Raw genomic sequence first — 22,735 nt, forward strand, 5'->3', positions numbered from 1 at the left:
AAGACAAGTAAGAACCTTCAAGAATATACTAAACTAGTCATATTTATCAAACAAAAAAAAAATCCTCCATACATTATAATGCAGGCTTATCTTCGTGACCGACCGACAACAGACAGATACGACCATGGTGGTGAAATGATCGAAAAACACCGTTGCTTGAACTGTGAAGGTGAAACACAAGCTGCAACACATCATGACAGCTTGCAGCGCGGCGCTTCGAAGTTTACACACAAACATACACACACAGCCGACTAGTCGGTTTGCCTGCTGTGTGACTCCTCTTCAATATTATCTGCGTTGTTTATCAACAAAGAAGCTTAACCAACAGCCCCAGCGGAAGTGATTTTCGACACCATATGGTATAAGGGACGGAATGAATGTTGTCACGAAAGTCACGTGAGTTCGGGGATGCATGAAGCAGAACATTCATTGCAACATGACACTAATAAACAAAATTTATAAATCGAAGCGTTGTCAAATTACATGATTTTGAATAAATTCATTTAGTTTAGGACACAATTAGGGTAATTTGTTGCGTGTTGAAAAGTTACTAATCTAATCTGATTTAACGCACCAACTAATAATTAAGCTGTGTGAATTAAATAAGTTATAATCTAACATTGTTTGATCAATGATGCAATTGCGAATAGGAGAAGGAAAAGAAGCGGGGATACCAAGTACTATTCGTTCCTGAGTTGACGTTGGATATATCTTTGCTTAAAAAATGTGTGGTACTTCGGTCCCCCAATAATAGAAATAAAATTTTGCAAGTTAATTGTTTAAAATATACTGCCGGTACCCGCATAACTGTCCCATACTGATTTTGGTCACTTTTGAGTTATCATCGGGAATCGACTTAATTGTTATCATATTTTCTGGAAAAAAATTAAACTTGATGCTTTTGTATGGAAAAACATGGAGAAAATACCAAGTTGTTTTTGTCCCATATTGAAAGTACCCGCATTACAGTCCCACTGCATAGTGGTTCAAACTGCAAACATATAATTTTGCTCCAGATTAGTGTATATCCGATTATTTTAGGCATATAGAAGTATGTCATTTAATTAACTAGACTAATGTTGTTTTTCTGTAGTACAATCTACGTTGCCAATGATACTACCGGTTGCTGGTGGAATTTATATGTGATGGGACAAAATATGCGAGTACATTTGAAATGTCCCCGCATATTTTGTCCCATTTTTTCCTTTTTTCAAGTTATATAACGTAAAACCAATTCCATCCATGTTTTTTTGTTCTCAACGATGAACTTGTGCTGCCATGAAACTGTTATGGTCATTGGTTCTGGATGTAATTGCTGGAAATTCGAAAATTCACGGATAATATTAAATCGCCGTTTTCTCAACATGTTTCTTCTCATTATGGGACAGTTATACGGGTACCGGCAGTATACGGTTTAGAAAAACTACACTAAAACAAGTTACATCTTGCTTTTTACTAAAGGCATGTTATATCCACAAATAAACAACTTTGGTGTTTGAGAAAGTTCAGCTGTTGGCGGTTATGTTAATCTGATCGAGTTGTTGGGATGCATAGAAATATATAAAATGGCGCATTACTCATTGCTAAGGACTCGGAAACTAAATCTTAGAATATAAAACATAACATAATTTTGAAATTACGTAGAAATATGCATAACATTTCACCATTTTCTGGCAATCTGTTTTTAACTGTAACCCTCCTTTATTTAGTTATTTATTTACCTACTGGTCTTCGATAAAATCGTACAGACAGTTCTTAATATTAGTTTATTCTAGATTTAAAAGTTTAGTTAGAAGACAAGTATTATAGTAATAGTAGTAATAGTAATGTACCACAATAGATCAAAAAAATGGTCGCAGTGGTCCAAATCTTACAAAAAATTATAGTAATATTCTCTTTAACCTACTTTTCTACAGTCAATCTCAATAAGTTGAACAAAAGCTTCGAATTTTATTGTAAAAAGTTGCAACGGTCTGACCGTTTCGCCGAAGATCGCCCCGGTTACTTTCATAATACCGCTTATACATTTTAAAATTCGCCCCTGTGCATTTACTTTTTTGAGCATTTGTTTTTTTGAGTACTCGGGAATAATAATAGACAAATATTTAAACATTTGGATGCTTCTGGTGCCGAATAGTATTCGCGTGAATAGCAGGCCCGCAAGGTGTGACAAGAGAGATACTCATCGTTCGTTTTCGCAATGAGTCAGCGTCGCGCGCAACATTGTCCGACAATGTCACGTACCACGGTGACACAGTCCTTCCTTTCCGTCGCAGTTGTGGATATGCAGAGGTGAACTCGGCCTACGTCAACAACGACTGTTGCATCTCCTTCCTCACAACATCCATCCTCACCCTAACGATGGCCCCGTTATCGTTCCATACAAAGCGTTAGCTACTGAATTGTTGTACACTAAAGATGGCAAACTAATCCCAAGTAGTTATATAAATGGTTCCTTGTGCAACTTCACTAGCCGATCACGGAGGAGCAACTACGAAATGTGCGGTCGTCAAACTCAAGCTCAAGCTAGGTCTTTATCAAAGATGTGGATTGGCGAAGGTTTTCTTCGGCAGCATAAAAAAGTGAAAAAAAATATATTTAAGTAAAATAAAATTGGAAGACCGAATTAATATAAATTTAAAAATATAAGCAAAGTAAACTACAAAATTATTTGAAAATTAGCTCATGAAAGAAAAAGATTTGAAATTATAAAACGAGGAAAACCGTTTATGAATAATGGCGCAAGTGACAAAATGAGCCAAAAACAAAAAACGGGGAAAAATTAACAAAATGTTTATAAATAACCGTGAATTATAATATTTTCTGAAATTGGAACACAAAGGACTATGCATTTAAAATCGTCAGTTATTGAAATAAAACTGCGAGAAAATTTTAATTTTACTATAGAACCTTGGAACAGTAAAAAAATGACGATAGATTGAAAATATGATTATTTCGGCTATTATGTTTATCAATCATAAGTCTATAAGTCTTATAAATTACAGTGGGCAGATCCCTGAACATACGCGATGATTTGTAAGAGAATTTTGGAATGTTGTTTTTTTATTCTCCAAAAAGGTCGATTTTATGAACTTGCTTTACCTGTGGCCCCCTTTTCAGTTTGACACTTCAGTTTGAACAATTATTCACAGTGTTAGGGGCCGTTCCTAAACCATGTGGTCATATTTTGATCGCTTTTTATACCCCCCCTACCCCCCATGGTCTTTCAGCAACCCCCCCCTCCTCACTCCTTGCGACTTTAATCACGTGGTCTTTTTATTTGTCAAGTGCCAAAAATTCGCTTAAATTTTTTACATTTTTATTATTAAACTTTCAGTACATTCTATATTTCTAAAATGCAAAAGCTTCATTCTTGACTGGATGGCAACAATAAATTATTTGTCAGGAAAAAAGACCACGTGGTCATTTCGTTAACCACCCCACCCCCGTGCGTGGTCTTTCGTGGTCTTTTGACAACCCCCCCCCCCCTCGTCCCCCTCTTTATGACCACGATTTTGGGAACGGCCCCTTATCAGAACCGGAAATGTACAATTAGGGTTATACAAGATCTGCTCAAACGAAGCATTTTACTGATGGATGGCCCTAACTCAGTAGCAACGAGTAGCAGGAGTAGCGGCAGTGGATAGCAGCAGCGCAGCGAGTATTAGCAGCGGTAGTGGTAGCAACGTCAGTAATAGATGCAGCGGCACATTTAATAAAAAGCTGCCTTGGCCGGCACTTCTTTTTCGTGGAAAGCTCTACTGTGTTGTGGCACACACAAACGTTTTAAGATACTGGTAATCATAATCTGCCAGTCGTGTCTATTTTTGAGTGTGAAAACAGCGTTCCTTTGTCATCAGAGTACCTCACTGAGTTTTAGTAATATTATTTGAATCAAATGTAAGAGATATTAAAATTTTTGCTTTCTCAAGTTAGAAGTAATGTAACAAAAATTCTTATGTAGTTCTACGTCAATTTGCGGTCGTTGCTTTGCATCAAACCCTTCTGGTATTTTTTCCTCTTGTTTTCATCTCTATTCATAGAAGAAATAAAGTTGATTTTTAAATCTTTTTCTATAATATATTTGGCAGACATCACGAAAAATTTTCACAAATCGAGTTTTTTACGTCGATTATAAAACATAACGCAGTATTTTTTGAGTAGTTTTTAATAACTTTTCTGTTTTTTACGCGTCACGAATTTGTCGAATAAAAACCACCCTGGATAATGCTAAAGAATTTTTTTTATTCTCGCTTATTTTCCGTCGGTCTAGTTCCGCCACTGTTGTGGCCAATCACCGACGCCCAGGGAAGCGACTCCACACCCAGGACCCTAACTCACGACCCGTTTATCAACGGACCGGCGCCAACGGCTTTACTTCCTCATGCGATGGAAGGCGTGATCCCAGAGATTTTTCGCCTCAGAAAATCTCCCGGTGTAGGCTAGGATTAAATCTAGACCAGTTGGGTTGGTTGTGAGTGGATCACGCCACCTCACAACCATCGACACCTATGTCGGCGGTGGGATTCGAACCCAGGCGTCGAGCGTGGTTGGCGGAGACGTTACCAACCACACTAGGCCCCCGCAACAATGCTAAAGAATAGATAACAAAAAAAATGTACAGTAGCAAACCTGAAAAAAAAAAACTAATAATAATATGTGGTTTTACAGAAATATTTAAAATAAAGAAATTCATTTGAAGAATTGGGGAAAATCATCATTTGGTAAAATGTTGGAGAGATCAAGTATTCTCGAGCAAATTTAATGAAAAACTACAAGAAAAAAGAAAACGATAGTTTAAAAAGAGATAAACCAAATATAAAAACATAGTCAAAAAGCGGTAAAAATGTAAAAAAAATCCACATAGTATTCGGAAATGAGCAGATTAGAAGAACCTGTATAAATTACGAAATGTTGACAATTATAAACCAACAAGATAAGAATTCATTCCTTATATATTGCAAAAAAAAACCAAGAATATACGAAAAACGGGAAAAAATTGAAAATAAAAATATTGAATATAAACAATGAGAAGAAAACGAGCATGAATAAAAAAAACGACACAAAACTTGTGAAAGTTACAATGAAATAAACACAGATGAACGACAAAATTAAACAATATTCAAAACATAAGAACCAAACTGCAGAGGATGGTATCCAAGATACGACCGCATGAATGACGTAGGACTACGTAAATTATTATTCATCGCAAATTTTTCAGTTGTATATGCCATGGTCTTGACAAGGACCGCTTAATTTTTCTTGTGAACGAAAATGGTAATGGCTGCGTCTAGAAGAGGATCACTCACTTTAAAAAAATGCTGGTTTCGTTTTAGAAGATTTATTACATTTCATATAAAATATTGAAACGTTTTGAGAAAGATGGCTATAGTTCTACTTCACAGCAGTATTTCGAACTCAGAACAGTATTTTGTTATCATTAAGCCGCACTCGCAGGATTCAACAGCGTAATATACTGATGCGTAGTTGCGAGTGCTGTTCCCTTACCGCAACACGATACAACGTGCTAATTTGTTGCTTGACGGAGAGCTCCATTGGTGTGGTTCCACTGTTTGCCAACACAGAGACACTTTTCGTACAATCGTGTCCCCTTTACGGAAAAAATCTGTTCGCTTCTTGCGAAACTGGGAAAATGACATAACATGAAAAAAGGCGGAGCAGCTTACAATATCGGTACGAAATAAACAGCGAACGAATATCGAAAAGAAAAGCGAATCCGTGATTGGTTAGCCGCTGCTTTTCCAACTGATTTTTAGTCCATTTTTCTACTGGTTTGAAATGAGAAACCGCCGCTAATTCCTGCAAATCAATAATACCAGTGGGCGCGACTGTTTGTGTATTGCTATCTCTTAAAGAATTATAGAAACTATAGATTATTCCAATCATATCTGCACTAGATGTCGTTGCTTGACTATGTGTATTGAAATAGTTATATAGAAATGTTAAAACTTGATAGCACAGAGCCAGAACAAAATTTTACTGATTTTATTTGAGACCTCACGAATCCTAATCTTATTGGAAGTGGCTCCACTTGGCGCATTGCATTTCAAATTTGTGTGAAGATTTGTATGAGAAAACCAAATTTTTGCAACCTTGAGTTACTCTAATGAGTATTGTGCGCATTCGCTCTAGATTACACGGCTCTCGTCCTAATGTTCATAAGTTGTCAAAATAAACATCACGGGCACATGGACGTCTGGGTATAAGACTCAATGGAGTTATATAGAAAAAACATATTTTCTAATAAAAATAGATTGCGTTTAGTAAAAGTATGTACTGGAAAGTTGGAATATGATGTGTAGAAGGACACTGATAGTTGTTTTCCTGGTCAATTAGCAAAATACTTGGAAAAATTTCGATTTTACTACCACTGGAACTGCGTCATTGCCATTGGACATTTTATAGGTGTCCTATTGAAAAGACATACAAAAGCTTGGGCATTAAATTAGCTCTGTATTTAATGTTAACATAATATGCATTTTCAAGGGCACATTTTCACTTTATTTTTTGCACAGCATGCCACTCTACTAACGTAAGACGGAGTCCTACGTCAAAAACATATGATAAAAGAATAGAAAATATGGAGAATTTTTCATGATATCATCAAATAACTGAAATGAACTACAAATAAATCACAGAAAGAATAAAAAAATGAAGAGGAATTTAGATAAAAATTTAATAATTTCAAAACCCTTCAGAACCTAGCAGCGATGAATCATAACCATAAATGTAAAAAATAAGTAGAAAAGTCCTTAAATTCAACTATTTTTTTTGTAATGCTGTATTTTGTAGAATAACTATATGAATTCAGAGAAAATCGATCTCAAAACGACAATATTAGAAGCGCATTTACAAACAAATGAAAGAAAAAAATATATTGAAAAAGCGGTTTAAAAAATCAAATTGAGAAGGACAAAGGATAAAAATAATTAGAAACCATCAATGGCAGAAAATGTGCAAAAAATCATTTCCAAAAATTTAAAGATTAAAAGAGGACGAAAGGAAAAATGTTGGCAAACAAAAACAAACATGAGAAGTATATATTTTACATGTATTACGAGGAACAAATCAAGTTAGTCCGAAAAATAAAGAAAATGTTGAAGTAATTTTCAAATAAAACATAAAGAAAAATAGAAGAAAATGAATATTTCGCTGAGCGAGGACATAAAAAGAACTTCGAAAAAAAAGGTTCATTCAAAAAAAAAAAAAAAATTAAAACAATCAAAAAGAAACGTATTATAAAATTATAGAAAATATTATCTAATTTCGTTATAGGCGGCATCCATAAATGACGTAACGCTGAGCGTTACGATTTGTTACATAGGGAAGGGAGGGAGGTGAGTTCAGCGTTACGTAACGAAAAATCTCTGGAAATTCTCCAAAAATGGGCATTTTTATCAAAAAAAAAAATTTCTGCAAAGTTACGTAATTTCTTATGAGGGTAGGTGTTGCCGTTACGTTTCGTTACAAATGGGTGATTGGGGGTCCAAAAATTGGGTTTTTTGCGTTACGTAATTTATGGATGTCGCCATATCAATAAATGAACGAAATTGACCAATCCAAAAGAGAAGAAAATTCAAAAAATATTGAGAAAGAAAAAAGTTTCAGAAGCCTCTCGAAATTGAGAGGAAACATGCAAAGACAGAGGACAATAATACACGACAAAACATTTGTGGAGATCGACATTTTTCGATTAATAATTCGAGAAAGTATAAACTGGAAATAATTCATAATATGCTATGAATTTTTTTTTTGCAGCATCGTATTTGGTAAAATAATTTTGTAAATCCACAGACAATGGATCCACTCTAGTAAAGAGATAAATTTGAAGCGCCTAGCGAAATACCAACACAGAAGAAGAAAAAAAAATACTGCATTTATATAAGCAAAGTGAAAATGATAACCTTTTAGGCTTTAGTGACCGATGATTTTTCGAAAATTTTTCAATAGTTAAATTTCTCCGAATAAAAATAAAGCCAAAGTAATGACAACAAAGATAAAACTGTTGTATAAATTAGAAATGAGCTCAAAAAATAAAAAAGGTAGCAGAACGTAATAAAACTAAGGTAACTAAGAACTGCTCAAAACTGTTTTCAAAATTAATCAAATAAGCGGATGAAAGCATACGCCTTAAACAACATAACAATAAGAATTGACGAAGCAGGCAGGGATAATCTAACAGCACAATAATGGTCAGTAATATTACCTACAACTATCATAGTTCCGATTGTCAAGACCTTCACCCGGCACTCGACTGGCCTCCACAGCCGGAAGATCACAGTCAACCGGACTTTACCGAGATCTAATATATTCGTACAATCGAAACTCGTCAATAAGCATCGACTGTCACCTTGTCTGACCATAATAAGCCTACATCCTCGCGCGTGGGGCTACCGGGCGATTTGCTTTCGCTTTTACTGTACACGACGATACGCGAATACTCTCTTCTTCGCTATCTACGCTGCTGATGACATCCGCCGCAAGTCGTGCAGCAACCGGCAAAACGTGCTCGTGGTGGTCGTCTAATGGCGTCTATCACCGCGGCTTCACCGGACCCTACCAGCTTCCTGCGAGTGGACGGCAGGGAGGCGGTGTCCTATTAAGGCAAAACGTTGACTGATCGGACACGCTATCAATGCCCACAGCGATTAATAATGGCACGCTACCATTGCGAATCACGACCGACCGACCGGCCGTCCAATTGACATCTTCATTCTCAGTAGTCAATCGCTTGAAGACCCTCGCGGTCCCTTAGTTTGATGATTGACTGGCACTAAACAAATAACCATAAAAGGTGGGTGAAATTTAGTCCGAATTAGGCTTATAACTGAGAACAATGAATGTAGGAACGATTATTATTATTAGCATTGGCTTTAGTTGTTGCCACTAGTATGATGTGAAGATGGTCTACATGACAGACACTGAGTGGATACTGCTTCTTTCTTTCTTTCTTTCTTTGAGTCTACTCGTACCAAGCTCGTGTTTATTTCCACTGAATTTACTCTTGTGCGTGATTGAAGCCGCCGCGGAAGGCGGTAGAGGTTACAAAGCGGAAGTGGATGAATGTGAGATCTTCTCTTTATGTCTGGAACGTTGCCCTCTGGAGCTGTTCTTTCGGTTTTTTTGTGCGCGATACTTCTGTATATATGCACTTTTTGTATACTCTGATGTACTACTATGTAGTATACACGGTCTGAAGCGTAGTACAATTAGCAGAGGTTAAACCTGAAGGAGAAAAGTTCGGCACTTCCTGGCTGTGCTGTTCAGATTACTTTTTTCATTTATCAATTGAAACCCAGTGAATCGTGAAGATTATCATAAAAAATTGCAATAGACCAACAGAAAGGGGGGAAATCCAACGAAAATTGAATGTTCACACCAGCGTGTTAAAGTTTTGCAATACTTGTTTCGCCAAATCGACAATTCCTTTCTATTTCACACCGTGTCATAGTTGCGTAATAGCGCCTGGCTAACGAGTGCGCGACTCGCCAACGCCGCCGCCACCAGCTAGCCGACATTTCACGCCACCGCCGGCGCGTCTAAAACTACAATTGCACCGAGGTGTGTACTCACTCATCTTTCTTCTATGGTCCGAAAAAATTGCCAGCCACAGCAGGTCACAATTGATTGCGGTAATAAGTACCTCGTGTTTCTATTCTTCTCGGCTCGTGGTTCGTGATGAGAGTTGTTTTTTTTTGTGTAAGCACCCACTTCTAGAGTAGGTACCAGAGTAATTGTTGTTATCGTTTTTTTATTCCTTTGGCAATCCCTGTACCATGCGGGGTTGGTTGATCATGATCAGCATTGCATCGATTGGCAGTGGTTTATTGACCAACATTCTCGCTTTTTGACGGTCACAATTAGGTACTAGTATGTTTTAATTTCGATGAAGTTCTGTGCAGACAGATCCATTTGTCGTTTTGCAAGACAGATTTTTAATAAGAAATAATCCTTTGAGAGTGTTCTCTCCGTAAAGTCCCAATTGGATAACTGCGTGTCTGCTCGTAATACGATCGTCAACAACTAAAGGTAGGTATATTATTTGAAAATAGTTCAGAATTTAATAAAGTAGACCTGTATGTAACTGCGAAAAATTAACAAGGACAGAAAGTGTGACATAGACTTAGAAAAATTTTTCTCATCCAGACGGGACTCGAACCCACTATCTCCGATGCCTCAGTAACCACTTCTGCTAAAAAATGTTATTACATATTTTTAGTGTATTACTTGCGTAAAATAGTGTTGTTTATCCAATTTTTATATTTTGATCAAATTTGACCTTGACAGATTGAACAAAATAAAGAAGGAAATTAATTAGCAAAGATGTGTTATCAATGTCCAGCAAACGTAAGTTTTGATGGCCAATTAGCTAAATATCACCGGATAACCTTCCGCGCGGATTGACATCTCTCACTACCGGCGCATAGACAAGCTATGTTTCTCCTAAGCCAAGCGAAAAGTTACTATATCGGATTGAAATTCAAAACGTTTCCGAGGGGAACTTAAAGCTCAATCGTGGTGCTGTGCTCTTCTATCGTTCCGTCCCGATAGTCTACGGCTATGTGATTTGTTTTTGTATATCGGGTGTGAAGGAGTAGCTCATGTTACACTAAATCACCGTGACTTTACGATAGTCGTCGACACACAAACACACGCGCGAGCTGCGGTTTACGAGCCAGCAGGAGAAAGTATTTAAATCAGTTCACTACTGGACTACGACAGGTGGTAACAAAATACTAGTTCGGTGGATTAATTTGGATTTTTAATTTTTCGGCAGACGCAACCACAGAAATACAATACTATGAAATGAAATACTTTTCTACATCGTTTTTTTGTGTAATTGCGATACCTAGTTGGTATTTATTACCGATATTTATATTCATATCCAAGCGACCAAGATTTACGACTGCGGTTTGGCAATCAACTTCTGTTAATTTTATTGCCTATCTTGGGAGGCGCAGCTCAGTGTGACAGCTGAGTCACCAGACCACTCAGCGTGGAGGTTAGTGACCGACCGCGGCCGCGACCGCGACCAAGGCGTTACCAGCCTCTGCCACATTCAATGACAATTTAAAGATGCGCAAAAACACAAAACGATCGATTAAATAATTGTCTCGTAATATCATCGGCACAGTTGAAGTTACGCTTTTATACCAAAAAGCAATATCGTTACGATGCTGCAATTCGTAACTGATTAAATATTCAAAGCAAATTTGTGACGCTATAGAAAAATTGTGAGAAAAAGTCTTGAGCCATCGTCGCGACGTTTTCTTACGCACTGGATAGTTCGCGGAACAGAGATGACAAATAAACCGGTTCTAGCTGTTACCTTTTTCAGTAACTTGTTATGAATGATTCCCGCTTCCTAAAATAATCTGATTCCGTAATTCGAAGCGCAGGTTGTTTGTGCTTGCGCAAATAAAAAATCTATTCTCAACTTTAAACTAAGTACGCAAAAAGCATGTCAGAGACCCAATATGCTTCGCAACTCCTACGTACATAACAAATTTTACCTATGGTGTAAAGTGAAATTTCTACTTTACTTTTATGTCATGTAATTGACCTTTCGAAACAACAAAACCCTCCTCCGTAGCACACTAAGGTGAACATTGTGCATACTAATCCACGAGCCAGTCGACTGCACTTTCGAAGGCTGGGCAATTTTTCTTCTAAATTGCTGACAGTCCCCACCCCCTCCCATCATATCACTTTGGCAGGTTTTGACAAAATTGCACATCGTTTCTCGTCATCTCCCCCCGAACGCAGCAGTAGCAGCACATCAATTTTTCGAGGTGTTTATCGACCCGATTTTTGCGATGAAGCGCGTAGCCCCAAAGTCTGCGCCGCTTGGCTTGCACAGTGTATTTTCTCTGGGTCGGTTTGCTCCTTAAAAGGTATGCACCGGCCGGCCACTGCTGGACCTAGATCCTAGCCGACAGACGCCGACGGTTGTTTTCATCGCTATTGAACTGTACTTTGACTATGTAATTTGGTATGATTGATGGTGACCTCAATTCGAGCGTTAGGTGTTTTTTTTCTCGGTTCGGTCGTTTAAGTTGAAAAACAATGAAAATTGTTCTATAAATTACGAGCAGCTCGAAATTTTTGTGATCAAAGGGACCGACCTTTTCGATTATGAAATATTAAACAACAAACTCTTGAGGTTATTTTTACTTAATTACGCTGTGATTCAAACTGATTAAATTTTGCCTGTTTTTTTTTTTTTTTGTTTATTACACATTTTGCTTTTTCTCAATGAACCTATTAAATCTTCTTCTTATGCTTAACTTTTGCCTTTTGGCTTACTGTTGTAAAGCCTTTTCAGAATTCATTTAAGCTTAAATTTTTTTTGTAAGTCGGGGTCCTGTACAATGCCAAAAATTATAGATCATGATCAGGCTTCGGAAAAGTACTGCGGTGCGACTCTATGCTGACGACTGGGCTCTCTTTTTACTATAGCAACCTCATGGATAAGCTATTCATGAGAGCTCACATACAGCTGAAGATTACACCCAACAACGGAGCTGTTTTGTATTTGTTTTGTTCTTTTTGCAGTTGCGTAATTGTGACGTCCCAATCATATTTTGTCTCTTTTTGGGTTTCGTTCTGATTTTTAGTACTGACTTTAGTTGTTAATCTGGTGTTTCTTTCCATCGTGGCTGTTTCAAGCCACCGTCAAAAATTATGATAAATAAATGACATGAAATATGATTAAAACAAATTAATACATGAAGAAAATGTCAAATATAACAAACACGAAAAAAATCACAATAAAACAACAGAACTGAAAAATGTTTAAAAAAATGAAGTCAAATATAACAAACGAAGTTGAAAATAACGCCAAAAACGAAGTTCAATATAATTTTAAATGATGTGCAAAACTTTGTTGAGAATGATATGAAAAAAGACATGAAAAATTATACTATATATGTTCTCTAAATCGGTGTCAACATATTTGCTAAAATTATTATATCATTATATCAAAGTTGACGTCGAAAGTTAAATTGAAATTGATACCAAAAATTATTTGAAATCTGTGTCAAAACGGAGTCAAATGAAATGATGCTAAACATTATGGCGAAAAACATGATGAAAACTATGTTTCAAATGATAAGAAAAATTATGTAAAAAATTATATAAAAATTATTACTAAAAATATTATCAACATAAAGTAAAAGTTGGTTTAAAAACGAATGCCAAAAATTATGACGAAATTCATATCAAAACCGTTGTAAAAATGATATCAAAATAGATGTCGATGTAAAATATGGCACGAATGAAAAAAATAAAACATAAGACAAAATACAAAATAAGTTTGGATCTGCTTCAATCAGTATTGCACCGTCCAGTTTAAATATTGTAGCAACCTCCAAAAAGTTTTGCTGCACTTGGAATAAACAGATATCTCGTGTTTGCGACGATCTAGAAAGTAACAGTCCTCAGCAAAATTGTTCATACGGTCAAGCGTTCTGGAAGCTGGAGTTATGTGCGAAATTCCACCACTACGTGGCGCTAGTGAGCACGATATTAATCGTTTTCCAACCCAAACTTATCTCACGATTCTGACTACTTGAAAGTTACGATCTTCAGTAAAGCTGTTCAAAAGGTCAGGGGTTTCAAGATAGTGGATAGCTTAGTACTTAATTCGCTTGCTATTCTTCTTATTTTACCTTTTAACTTCTCTCATGATTACGACCTCCTAAAAAACTGCAATCTTCAACAAAGTTGTTCAGAATGCCAAGTATTTCTGGTTGGTGGACACTTCAGTGTAGAATTCCACCGTTATGGGGCGAAGTGGTGCCCACTTTTCTTCCCACAATTCTTCGTATTTTGGCTCAAACTTATCTCACTACTTCGAGCAGCTAGAAAGTTGCGGTCCTCATCAAAGTTTTTCAGAAGGTCGAGAAAAAAATCAAAATCAATTTCAGCGCAAGAAAAAATTCGAAGCCAAATATGCAAAGCCAGAAATGATGTTAACAATTTTATACAAAATTTGCAGAAAACGATAAAAAATACTAAAAGATGACGATAAATGACAAAAAAACAAACTGTCTGAAAAGTCAGAAAAGATAAAAAAGACGAATGAAGTCAGAAAGATATCAGAAATAATAACAAAACAAAACAAAAAAATGTCAGAAATAATGTAAAAACAGTTTAAGGAATGATGTATCTACGCCAGAAATTATGTTACAAATAATATCACAAACATTGTTGATGTAAAAAATGACAAAAACGGCAAAAAGACAAAATATTAAAAAATAAATGAATATATCTTAAAAAAAGATAATCAAAATAATCTCAGATATATCAAAAATAATGTCGAAAATGCTATCAACAGTAACGGAATTTTTTTTTGTCAAGAATTAGGTTCAAAATTATTAAGAAAATAATTTTCGAAAGTAGTCAAAAATAACATCGAAACTAGGAAATTTTTGTTGTATTTTTTCATTCTACCAACAGAATTACTTTTGTATATTCATTTTGTTCAACTTTCAACCTTCAGCTCATTTTCACTTCATTTAACTTATCTCACGATTTCGACTTCTTAGAAAATAACGATCTTTCAAAAGTTGTTCAAAAATTCAGGGGCTTCAGGACGGTGGCCCGCTTAGTGCCGAATTTCTCCGCTATGTGGCGTTAGTGTGCACGCAACTCATCATACATCGACTTTAGCTTTTCTCACGATTCCGACCTCCTAGAAAACTGAAGTCTTCACCAAAGTTGTCCAGAATATTTAAAACTTTTGGTTGGTGGAGATTTTGGTGCAGAATCCCACCGCTAAGTAGCACTGATGTTCACGTGATTTTTGGTATCTTGACCTCATCTTTTCTCACAGTTTTGACCTTCTAGAAAACTGCGGTCTACAGCATAGTTGTTCAGAATCAGTAGACAGCGTAGTACTGAATTTCACCGCTAAGTGGCGTTAGTGTGCACACAATTTTTTATGTTTTGACTTGAGCTTTTCTCACGATTTCGACCCCCTAGAAAGCTACGGTCTTCGACAAAGTTGTTCAAAATGTCAAGTACTTCTGGTTGGTGGACACTTCAGTAACGAATTCCACCGATCTGTGAAGCTAGTGTGCACGTGATTTTCCGTACTTTGACCTTAACTTATCACACGGTTTCGACCACCTAGAAGGCTGCGGTCTTCAGCAAAGTAGTTCAGAAGGTCGAGAAAATTACGTGAAAATCAATTTCAGTGTAAAAAATGATAAAGAACACGAAACCAAATATGCAAAGCCAGAAACGATGTTAACAATTTCATGCAGAATTGGCAGCAAACGATTAATAATGATAAGAGATGACGACAGACAATAAGTGGCAAAACTGTCTGTAAAGTCAAGAGATAAAAAAGACAATAATAATGTCGAAAATAAGGTCAAAAATTATATTTAAAATCATAACAAAAAGAAAATCAAAAATATGTCAGAAATAATTTAAAAAAAAACTTAAAGCATGATGCAAATATTCACGATAAAAATTATGTTAGAAATACTATCACAAACAATGTCCATGCGAACAATGACAAAACAGCATCGAAATATTTAGAAATAAAAAAAAATTTTGAAAAGATGATAAATATTATATCAGGTATTTCAAAAATTAATTCAAAACTGCTATCAAAAGTGACAGATTATTTTTTTGTCAAAAATGATGTTAAAAATAGTGAAGAAAATCATTTCCAAAACAAAGTCAAAACTAATGTCGAAAACAGCGTGTTTTTGTTGTATTATCTTATTCTACTAACAGAATTACCTTTTTTTATTTATTTAGCTTAACCTTCAACCTGAAGCTCTTTTTCACTTCACTTAACTTATCTCACGACTACTTAAAAAGTTACGATCTTCAGTAAAGTTGTTCAAATACTCAAGGCTTTTAGGATGCAGTTTTCTGCAAAATCGTTCATAAGATCAAGAGCTCTTGAATACAGGACAGTAAGGTGCGAAATTCCACCACTGCGCCGCGATACTGAAAGCGAAATTCGTCGTTTTTTGACCTTGAATTATTTCATGATTCCGACTACTCAGAAAGTTACGATCTTCAGCAAAGTTGTTCAAGAGTTCAAGGTTTTCAGGATGGTGGTCAGTATAATACTAAATTTTACCGCTCTATGGCGTAAGTGGGCACACAATTCTTCGTATTTCTCACGATCCCGTTTTCGTAGAAAGCTACGGGTTTCAGCAAAGTTGTTCAGAATGTTGAAAACTTTTGGTTTGTGTGAATTTTAGTGCAGAATTCCACCGCTATGTGGCTCTAGTATGCTCGAGGTTTTTCGTATAATTAACCTATCTAACGATTCTGACCCCCTAAAAAGCTGCGGTCTTCAGCAAAGTTGTTCAGAAGACATCTTTTATAATTCGAAGGCCTCTGGTTGGTGAACAGTGAATGCAATTTTTCGCATTTCGACCTTAACTCTCTCACGGTTTAGACTTTTTAGAAAATTGCGGTCTTCTGCAAAGTTGATTAGAAGATCAGTGAGCACGCAATTCTTCGTATTATATCGCAACGGTTTTTTTCTAGAATGTTGCAGTCTTCGGCAAAGGAGGCTGTGTCAAATGAAGCACTTTTTTAAAATGAACACTGGGAATTGAAAATCAATCATTAAAAAGATATAGAAACAAACTACAATGCTTTTCCGATTTTATCACGGTCAAAAAATATTTAACCGTGAATTTGGCGAAATGATAAAAATCGTTTTCTTTTGTTTGATACAATTTTAATTGATGATATTTTGAGTAAAACAATGCACTTTCATAGCTCAATGGAATATAAATTCAAGATTCAAATGAATAAACAAAAAAAGCTAGTTTTTCATATTTTTCTCCATTGCGCTTTCGTGTACTTTCTCAAGGCTATTATACTTTCAGCAATAATTTGATTTTATTCTTTCTATTCTAGCAACGTTTAAAGGGACTCATGCTTGGCTCTGCGAACCACAGATTTTATTATTTTCAAATCGACGTTCTATGAACACCAAACTGCTCAGAAATTTGAGTTTTGAATAGATCTTCTTACTCAACTGCTCGAATATCACATAATTTTTGCTCCAAAGTCAATGAAATTCGCCTTTACGATTCATTTTTCGCAAAATCTTAATACAAATTAATTGTAATAGATAAGACACTTGGTTGCCTTATTCGTTACCTTGATTTAGAATTCTTTTGAGGATGCGTGATAAAAGCAAAAAATAGAAAGCGTGGGGAAACCGAGCATGAATTTAGCGAGTAGTGATACAAATGAATGTTAATAAAATCGAAAAAGCACTGTACTTCGAATTGCATAATTTCTTCTGAAAAAATATAATCACTGAGAAATTAAAAAAAACTTAAAAAAACTCAAAACTAAGCGCTAAGTAGTGGTCTTATTTCCATCCAAACTGTTCATAAACGAAAATACCGTGACCTTCTGAACAAGTTTCCTGAAGACTGCAGCTTTCTTAGTGGTTGGATTCACGAGATAAATTTAGTTCAAAACACGTAACACTTTATGCACATCCTATTTCACACAAACTGTATAACAACTATCCTGAAGGTTCTTAACAATTTTGTTGAAGACCGCAACTCTCTAAATAATGCGATTTTCGAGATAAGTTAGCCTCAAAATACTTAAATCTACATGCACACTAGCGCCGCATTGCGACTTGATTCCGAATCATACTGTCAGCTGACCACAAATCCTTGACCTCCTGAACAACTTTGCTAAAGACCACTACTCTCTAGGTTGTTGGAATCACAAGTATAGTTACATGAATCTGTCCATATTTTTGACGCTAAATTTTTTGTGATGCTATTCCAAACTTATGACGGGTAGTGTGTGTTGTGATGAAAAAAATTATGTTAAAAATAATGTCAGCATCAATGCATTAAAAAAAAACACTCAATAATATCGAAAAAGATGCCAAGAACAGGGCAAAAATTATTATATAATTAATTTTGACAAAAATAACGTTAAGATACTGAATGTCTAAAGTGTCAAAAATTTCACAGAGCGGATCTCAAAAATACGATTGAAACCGATGGTAAAAAGGCGTACAAAAAAAATGGTAGTAGAATTAAATAAAAACATAAACTATTCTCAATATTGTACAAAATTTAGTGAAACTAATTTTTTATTAGGGATAATAACAATTTCAAAAAATCATGTAAATATTAGAGAACCTTAACCTTCTAGCGCCCAAATTAATTTTTAGACGGCTACGAAAAAAACACTATGTATCTCTATGAACATTTTTAAGTATTGACTGGAGCTTTTTAGAGATTTAACTGACGACCGTCTAGAGGCTGCACTGGGCACTAGAGGATTAAATTTGCTTTTAAAGAATGTTTGACTTCAGTGATATTAAAGCTAAACTTTACTCAATTTTCTGATATTATCAGCGTTTTCACTTACTGTAAAAAAATTGTATTCTCTTCCACAATGATAATAGAAAGGCAAAAAAATGAAAATATATAAATGATGATATGTCAGAAATGATGCAAAAATTTGAAAAAAGATGTCGAAAATAATGCAAAAATGACAAAAAAATTATGTAAAAAAAAGAAAATTGATGTCAAAAAACATTTTAAAAAGATGCCAACATAAGTATCACAAACAGCTGTGACAAAACATATAAAAAATTGGTCGCTGTGACGAAAATACCCAAGACGGAAAAAAATCACAAACAGCCCAACGTGATATCAAAACTGGCATAAACACATGAACAAAATAACGTAAACAAAATAATATCAAAAGATCATATCAAAAGATTTGCTAAGTTATGCTAAAAATCGTTCTCAAAGTGATGTTATAAATTATGTTAAAAATCATTTAGAAAACGATGACAAAAATTAAGTAAAAAATGGTCAGTTATGACGTTGAAGTAGGAGAATTCGCAATTTGATCTGATTGGTTCGAAGCTTGAATGTTATTTAAGTCATTGAAGGTGTGAATAACATTTATTAACCAATCATTAGTGTTGCATCACTTGAAAAGAGTCTCATTAGATCGATCGATGCAGCGTTAAGCATGAATCGAATAAGTCGTAAAAAAGAAAGCTACAGCGCAATTTGTCGATCAAAGTTTTATGCATCACTGCGTTAAAAAGTTTTATATTTACCAAATCAGTCGTCAACCTCGTCATTGTCTCACATAAAAATTAAACTGTGAATCATACGAATTCCACACACTTGCAGAGCAATTGGGCCATCCGGGGCGTGCAATGAATGCAGCCGAAATAATATCTCGGTATCAAACGCAATTTCGCCGGGGAGGCCATTGACACCGACAACGAACGGAACAGCGAAAGTTTTGAAAACTCTCCGACCCCACACAGACCGGGGGGGGGGGGGGGGTTGCGAGTGCCGCTCTTAGTGTGTGACACATTCTATCAACGCTCTGTGCCGTTTTATTTGCTACGCGCATTTTATTTATTGTACACAGATGGATTTTTTTATTGGTGGCCCTTTTAGCACTTTTCACGACTCGTTAATGTCGTATGTTTATTCGAAACAAGTAACAACAACGGCGGTGACGTGTTCCGAAGTGCCGTCCGTCTATCGCCATTAGCCAAACTTTCACATATATCGTAATTTTGGCCGTACCTCTGGATGGATTGGATGAGAATTGAGTTGTTGGTTTCCTTCAGCTGAAGACCTGTTGATCAAAGTATTTTTAAAGGAACAGAATATCAGTGGCATAGAATTATATTTAGAATCAATTTATGAGCTTCTTGCTCATCCTATATCATTAATGTATATTATCTTTCCGCTGACTGGACTGTAAGCGTACATCAAGCTATTTCTGTTCTTCTTGAAATATTAAACATGTCTCCATTGAATCTAGCTTTCAAAGGAAAATTTCTAAGCGCTCTGGTCTCCAAAAATAGAAGCGTATCGTCTATATATAAGGCAAAGCCAAGCTTAGGAACTACGTTTCGATTCCCAAACTTGACCTTCTGTTCGTTTACAACAGAGCTAACACTATGATATTTCTCAGCTAAGCTTTGAACATAAGATGCCTGGCTTGTTAGTCGAAGCTCATCTTATAACTACCAGAGGCGCAACATCCTAGTTATTTTAATTGCCTATTTTTACGGCAGCTTTGTCAATAATACTGCCAAAAGTAACACCCCTATTTCTCGCACCATAATCCATCAAGGAGGGCGTCACCGTCATCGCCGTCGCCGGTTGTTCTCTATTAGTTACGACACTTAAACTTGTCGTGCCTAGCGATACCGTAAATTTAGTACGCCATAATTGAAAAACGACGAACGGCATCACCGGTTGGACGGATGGACGGATGGATGGGCGGTTTTGTTGGTGCCCGGTAGGATTTCTCATGCAGAAAACTTCCGACAGCTCGCTAAGTCGTCGCCTATAAATAAAATGGTTGGCAGCGGCGGCTCAAGTGATCAGCAATTATTCCTGCTGATTTCCCGGTGAAATTTCACTGTTTTTCATTCACTCGCAGTCACTCGTAGCAAGAGAGGTGCGACGCGTAAAGTACATGCCAGGGAAAGGCAAAACGGTGCCCCGCGCGGGCAGGGGTTCAATTTTTCGGTGCAAAATCACTAGCCGAGACGAGCTCGAAGTAGTATTGCGGAAAAGTGATTGTCAAACGATTTTCACACTGAAATAAATGCGGCTTTAAATGTTTTCAACCGTCAACGTTTGTTGAAATCTGCTAATTCAACCGTTGGTCTTTGAACTAAAAGATAATTGTGACTATAACATATTATATGTTATATGTTTTATCTACAAGCAATTACTGCATTACACAAGTGTCCAGTTTCACTTTCAATAAACGAGGTAATAACTCATTCAGCATACGAAAAATCATTAAGTCACTAGCATTTTAATTGGGTTTTAGTTCCACAAGATAAAATATAGTATATTTAGTAGCTAAACGATAAAGATGGCCTTAAGAGCGATCTCCGTACTCTGATTGAATCAGTCACAAACTGTTGCTGTACTCCAAAAATATCCATGAGCTCCTATATTGATTCATAGCTTTAACTGAAGATTGATTCATTAATAAATCTCAGGTTCTTCCAAAGAAGTCTGGAGAGGTTTGAATATTTTATTTACACATTGCCCCATGTCACATGACGCAGTTAAATTCGTCGGCGTTACATAAAGTTGAGTTGTGTCTGTTAAGTTTGTAGATCAACCAGATCTTAACATTTAAACGGTTTGAAGTTTACAGGTTTTTTAGTTACTTTTATTTAAAGGGATGAATGGTGACTTGACTATCATTCCAATAACTACACGAATCACAAATTGATAAAGAAGTATTAAAATGAGCTTGACTTTTCAATATTTTTAATTTTGCAATAAAGTTTTCGTTTAATTTGCGTAAGCTTGATGAGCATCGATGATCAGGAAAGGGTTTACAGCATTTGGGCTTGGTGTATTCCATTTTCACTTTATTCATCTTCACAAAATGCAAACTGTTACTAACACATCTGGAGTAGTGCAATCGTATTTATAAACGAAAACAGATATTATAGGTAACCCAGTAGATATTGGTTGCGTACTTTACAAACAGTTATTATTAGTAAACAAGTAGGTAGTGTTGCACGACAAACATGTTTTTTTATAAAACATTCGGCAAGGGAGAACGTGTAGGTAGGCTAAGGTTTAGCGCTTGAGTTTTTCATCCAATCGTTTTGTTGTCAAAGAATGAATTGTATATTTTTGATCAAGCATTCCAATGAACGTATGGTTTTTGCTGGAGAACCATGGACAAATTAAAAAAACGTGTATTTTCCGAAATATTAATAATTTATTGAGCTTAAATTTAAAATAACTCGAAAACCGATGCCTTTAGAATGTTTACTACCAAGAGCTTTTTGATTCAAAATGACTCTCTGCATCTTTTAAAATCATCAGAATACAAATATTTTGAAAAATGTTTGAATTAGAATTTTCATAGAAAAATTGATCCACCATAAAAAAATTATTTTTCATTTCTACATCCTAGACTTTTTTTTAAAGTTGCGTATTAACGTCAAGTTTCTTTAAAAAAAAATAAAAAAAAAAATTCAACTCTTTTTTTCAATTGAAATTTAATGTTTATTTTTAATTTTTTTTGATCAAAACAAATTTTTTTGTACAGTGTATATTTTTTTATGGTGCATTTTTAATTCCTTACAATTCTTTCTCTGACAGTTTTCCTATACAACCAACGGTTTCTGGGCTACAATGCTTCGAATAAAACCTATGCCAAAAGGCATACGCCCTTTCAGAATGTAACTCATGGGTGTAAAAAATCTCTCCATCTGTGAAAAATGCTCAGTTTGCTAAGCCAAATACGTGTGCAAAGTTTCATTCAAATCAAAAATGGTCGATATTCGACCATAGGTCATTTTGCGCGATCTTGCTCTAAACAGATATCCTTGACCTTTTGAGCAACTGCAGCTTTCTAAAGAAGTTAGGTTCACGAGATAAATTTAATTCAAAATATTCAAAACAACGTGTATACTGACGCCATGTAACTGCAGAATGCGATACCAAATTGTATATCTAATAAACTACTGCTCTCTTGCACAACCTAACTAAAGTCCACGTAGCTGCTGAATTTCAAAATAAACTGTACACCAAATAATCGGTCTCCCAAACAACTTTGCTGAAGACGGCAACTTTCTAAGTAGTGCGATTCTCGAGATAGATTAAGTTCAAAACTTTGCTGAAGATGGCAACTCTCAAAATGGTGGGATTCTCGAAACCCGGTATCA

General features: G+C 35.8%; 1 protein-coding gene across 9 annotated transcripts in view; it reads right to left on the minus strand.

Annotated features, from left to right (window-relative positions):
* Positions 1 to 22,735, minus strand: part of LOC129718661 (F-actin-monooxygenase Mical) — a 120,140-nt gene that overhangs the window by 47,356 nt on the left and 50,049 nt on the right. The window lies entirely within an intron of this gene.

The sequence above is a fragment of the Wyeomyia smithii genome, chromosome 1 (assembly GCF_029784165.1).
Source record: "Wyeomyia smithii strain HCP4-BCI-WySm-NY-G18 chromosome 1, ASM2978416v1, whole genome shotgun sequence".
NCBI lineage: Eukaryota > Metazoa > Arthropoda > Insecta > Diptera > Culicidae > Wyeomyia > Wyeomyia smithii.